This window comes from Tinamus guttatus, unplaced genomic scaffold (assembly GCF_059628265.1).
Source record: "Tinamus guttatus ecotype Peru unplaced genomic scaffold, ASM5962826v1 Tinamus_guttatus_pri_ptg001050l, whole genome shotgun sequence".
Taxonomy (NCBI): Eukaryota; Metazoa; Chordata; class Aves; order Tinamiformes; family Tinamidae; genus Tinamus; species Tinamus guttatus.
The window spans coordinates 138,204-144,132 of record NW_028289584.1 but is presented as its reverse complement, the minus strand read 5'-3'; positions in this window follow the sequence as shown (position 1 = coordinate 144,132).

Below are 5,929 nucleotides of genomic sequence, written 5' to 3'. Positions count from 1 at the left end.
AAGTGATTCTGGTGATATTTTGTATGTTCAAGAGAGACAGACATTTTCTTGTTAATTAAAAGACATCCGCCTAACCACTCCCAGTGGTAGTAAGAATTCTCAGCATTTCCTTCATGACTTTCTATCAGTTTCCCGTTTCTATTGCAAATGCAAAAGAAGAAGAAAATGGATATACGTTTTTCCAGCAAAAATTCTATGTTGCTTCTTATGAAGCCTGTGGTAAGATCAATAATTAAATACTTTAAAGACATTTAGAAACAGTTTGCATTTGATTCTCAAAAATAAGAAACTTAAAGAGATTTAAGAAGCAATTCAGAATCACAAGTATGTATCAGAAATATGCCAATGACAGCATAAAAGATATTTGAGAAATAAGAGCATAGTAAGGAAAGAGCACTATTTGGCAGATTAATATCTAAATAGGATTTCTGAGACACTGGGATAGTTGGGCACTTAGGGATACAGGTGTTACCTAAACTGACAGCTGATCAATAGCTGATAAATGGTATCAATAATTAAGAAAATACCGAGAAGATAGTTTCTAAATGTTAAGTCAAAGATTTCAAAAAGGCATAACTAAGCAAGGAACAAGAGCTTTTATTTCCAGCAATGTCATTCTATTGCATTCAAATCTGATAACTTTACATACACAAGGGGTAGACTGAAAGATCACTAGCTATTTCACTTTCAAATGTGTGTGGACATCAATTCATTATATTTTGGGACTTTATTTCTTTTCAGATTGCACAGGGTTTCATTTGTAAGTGAAGTAACCATATATTAACAACTCTGTTCTCCATGGTCATATAGTCTAGCAGCTAAGCAAGCAGCTAGACTTTGAAAACAATATTCTGTCACATCTCTGTTCTAATGAATAAAATGAATCTAAAACCCTTAAGGATTGTGCTCTCTCTAGAGGTTTAGTTTTATATTCTTTAATCTCTTGCAATAAAATCCTCCAAGAAATCTGAGGACTGGGTCTTGTTCCCATCTGAACTAGAGAATCAGAATTAATCAGATAAGTCACTCTTCCAGCTGTCATACAGAGCACAGAAGTAGAAGGAACATTACTTTTCTATTCCATCTTGCATTTTCTTCCTTTTTAAAATTACATGCTTTTGAAATAACCCTTGTCAAAAACTACCCATAACAATTAAGCCCATTTCCTTTTGATGTGGCAGATATGTACCATTCTCAAGTATTTTATTTGCATTTCTATCGACATTTAGGTGACAATGTGTTTAAGACCTAACCTAACTGAATCCTTGAATAATTTTGAAAAAAAAAAATTCCCCAGTAATGATGATGTAAAAACAACAGCTCTGGAATAAACTCTTGAATAAACTCTTATCCTTGAAAAATCCTCCTTGAAATGGCAATATTTTATATCATTATTTGAAGTATTGTGAGTAAATATGCTCAGAAACACCTCCTGTGAAACCTATTACAATTTTTTTTAAGCAAAGGATAGTATTTTGCTAAAATACCGTCATGTGTATGAATTGCCTCCTCTCTGACCTTTCGTTGTTAGGTATCCTCAGGGTTATCAGCCAACACAAATTTTAACAATTGTCCTGGATCCTAAAGGCAATCTTCCTTTTATTAATTTCAGTATGTCAGAGTACCAAAATGTTCCTTAATCTTTAACAAAGCGTCTGAAAAAAAGTGCTCAAAGAGAAATTTACCTCAACATATGCCAATGACAAACTAGTAACTTTCTTGGATGGCCACACTGATGATTGTTTATCTATTCTATAGGCATGTCACTACTGGTAGAGATGAAATAGTAACTTTATAATGAAAATGATGGGAGTATGACGCTGTTCCTTAGGAATTAATGCAACTGATTGCAGTCAGATCTCCAAGAAAGCTAAAGACTGCATTATTTTACTATTAGTAATGAAAGATTTTGGCTTCACCATTTGTGTTCCCAAAACTATAAAGAAATATGTCATTAACTAATGGATAACAACGGCCATATCCAAACTGTGTTTCAATGTAATTTTTTATATAAAAACTATTGAACTGGACCTTAGTAAAACATTTCATTTTAAAATTTCAACTGAATGCACTTCTGAATGCAGATCAGTGACAGAGTTTTGACCATAAAACTTTTATGAGTTGAATATGATTATGTTATTTATTTTCCCTGTTAATGCAGCAATATCTTGCACAAGAAATTCTTCAGACACAACCCTTTCACCTTCAAAAAATACAGCGATCCTACAAATGCAATTAATTACTAATGTCTGTAATGAATCAAACTCTTACCTACTACATACTGTGTTAAAATGTGCGTTGTAAAACTGCATATGTGATAAAATACAGTTGACTTCTTGATAAAAATACTTCATTTACTTATACCCAGTTAGTGTATGGTCACAGGGCATTATTTTCCTGATTTTCATCCTACTAGTTTAAAGTTTATAAATCTGAAGGAAGGTTGCTGTTAAGCTGTCCACCACATTAAGTTACTTTTATATTAAGTTAAAAAAAAAAAAAAAAAAAAGGTAAAATTTGAAGGGGTTGTTATCTTCCATTTTGGTTACAAGATGTGAAGTGGCTCACTTCAGGTACTAGCATAATTCTGAAGGCAATCAACAGTAGGCAAGCAACTATCAACAGTTACGATAATGGTAGATTTGCCCACTTAAAATTTCTTCTGAATTACTGTTAAAAAATAATATTAATTATAATACACTGATTTAAAATTGAAATTACTAGGTTGAATTAAAAAGTTATACAGCAGTGCTTTAAGTCACCAAAGCACATAGTTAATAACTGCTTCAGTGAGTAGGTAGGAACATTAAAGAAATACTAATTAGCCACAGCACATTATAATTTAATTAATTAAAGTATAAGTGGACCTTTCAATATTGACCAAATTTGCTTCTGATTAGTATGCCATATCTTTATTCTATATACAAACTTTAATCTTCAGATCTACCTATCTGAACAAACATTGCCAGAACCTCTCTATTAATTTGTTTACAAGATGAAGAAGATACTAAATTATTCCTTTCCACTAACACATCTAAGACAAGCATATTTTCTCCCATGTAGTTACACTTCTTTTTTAAATACAAACTGGACACACACTAATGCTCATGCATTGTTGAGAACTGATCTACTTTTAAATTAAGAGTTTTAATGAATAAGATCAGTTATTTAAAACTTTTTTAAAATTCGTATATGTAAAAAAAGATACCAAACCAATTTGAAAGTGCTATGATATAAGAGCAAACCAGCAATCTTCTTTTGCCCCAAAGAACATATATACTGCAAAATCACATGCTTACTTTGAAATAAATTAAATATTAACATTTGTTTTCAATTTTATTCAGAATTCTGTATAATACAAGGAAATATAGCTCCCAATCTGAATTAGTATCATTTTGAGAACAAAGACTCATTTTTTTCCTCTCTATATTCTTTATTTTCTATTTGCAGCTTTCAAGATGAAACTGATCAGCACTCACTTTCAGTAACCTTTGCTAGTCTATGAAACTTCAAAAACTATGCCAAAACTAAATTACCAAGGTGTATGAGGAAAACATCTCACTATTGCTAGAAGTTTTTCAGGGATATTTATTTATTTACATCTATGTACTCAGTTGTATAATTGTGTCGGTTTAAAAACTTACAGTTTAAAGAAAATCTTTAAGAGTAAGAATCTTCATATACATACATTTATAAATATACATATGCTGGGAAGACACTGAAAGTATCTTCAGGTTTCTTGAAATTTAGCTGTCTCTGGGATACAGTATTGCCATGGCAAAACTAAATGCTACCATAAATCCTCCAACAGACCCTAAGGAAATGGCCACTGGAGTCTAAAGACAGTCAAAAACACTTAAAAACCGCTGACAGACAATTAAAATGTTCCAGAGTGAGCATATAAATGCCCATTTTTTCAGTATATGCTTTTATGGTTATCTGACATCAAAAACAATCAGTTGTTTAGTGCTGTGGCATGAAGAATTACTACAGTAAGTTCATGATGAAAAAAAAATAGTTGTTAGATCTGGTCAAATGTCCACAGTAAATCTAACATGACATGGTACACTCTGCTATATGGTTATCACATATGCAAGTTTGTGTAATGGCATCTACTGCCTGTGTGACATCTCTGAACAATTCATACACCCTTTGACTATTAGCATCAACAAGACATACTGTAATGGCACAAGCCCTTGAACGATTTTAAATATTCATCCTTTAAGTAAGAAAATACACAACTGACCTTGTCATTGACTTCATATTACTACCCACAAAACTGAGAAACTTTATAAAATTATAGTTCTTCGAAATCTTACATGGGGAAGAGATGAGAATATCTTGATGAACAAGGACTTCATGCATACAAAATCAAATGAATTACCAGGAACAGAACACAGGTAAGATTTCAGCTTCCAAAAACCATTGGCTTTGCCTGTCGTTAAAGTCAAAGGACTATTTTCCTACATCCTAGACTTCCTTACATCAGTAATGTCACATAAAAGCACTGGTTTACCTACACTCAGCCAAACCTTTATATGAACATCTTCTTTCTGCATGTGTGAGGTTATAGTTTGGCATTTTTTAATTCAATAAACACACTTCAGACATTACAATACCATGATTACACTGAGTGACATAGTAAAGTATTTAGTCAGTTATAAAATACCTGTGCTATACTGGTAAAAACACAGCAACAGTATTTTCAAACATCAGGCCTGATTCTCACTTAACCTTCTTAAACAGCAGAAAACCAAATGAAAATTATACCTTACAAATTCCAATTATTAGGCAGTTACATAGATGGAGTCATTACATGAGCACTGGAAAGAAATTCAGACAGCAATAAGAGACAGAATCCAAGAATAATTGCATACCTAATTAACTTTAACCAGCATCATTAAAAATCAAGCCACTATGTTTTGCAGGACTGGGACTACTGAGTTAGAATTTAAGCCTCAAGCAAAAATCAAAAGGTGTAGAACTCAAGATTCCTAAGAGAAGCTCCACAGGCCAGAGTGCTGCCACTTCAGCAACTGCAAAAAAAAAATCAATGCAACTTTGCAGATCCATTTTTATTTTGCCAAGCATTCTATTATTTGCTTCTGCTAATGCAACTGCAATCCTTTATAATTTTCTATTTTGTTACAAACAAAACATTGACAGTGTTGGTAAAAACCTGACTGTTCCTCCAGTGATTTAAGAAAATACCAACTTTTGCCATATTTGGAAAATATATCTATATAGTATATCACAACATAACACAGGCTATCACAACATAACAAAGTAGAGTAAAAAAAAAAAAAAGTGTATATATAGCATTTTTTAAAGAAATCTGGAATACAGCCAGGTATTTTGATTACTACTGAGATGGATACACTTTTATTCTGTATAGAGCCATGTATTTATAGCTGCTTGGAATTTCTCCTAGGAAATTCTGAATAGCTGCAATTCCACCTACATAGCTAGTAGTTTAAGGTCACTTGTACTAAGGACTTAAAGACTTGGTAAGAAGAAACAGAACCAAAAGCACTGCATTTTACATACATACAGCACAGAAGAAATTAGACTTACTTAGCTTGTTTTCTCCATACACTTTAAAACTATAAAGTTTATTTACTCACAGGTTAACAATAATTATTGCAGGGTTTTAAAGGAAGATTTTCAGCATCTTGATATACAGGACCTCTTCACAAATAATACCGAATTTAAATTCCAACAGCCGGACATTAGCAGGTAATATATTTGTGTACTTACGATATAGTTTTTATCATTATATTTATTTTCAGATGTATCCACTCAGAATATTTTGTTGAGAATGCTGTGTTAAACTAGCCCGATTAAGGCATATCTAACTGGATCTGAATGAGATCCATTTAAAATAATAGGCCTAAAATTGCACAGAATAGCAGCTTTTCACAAATCTGTA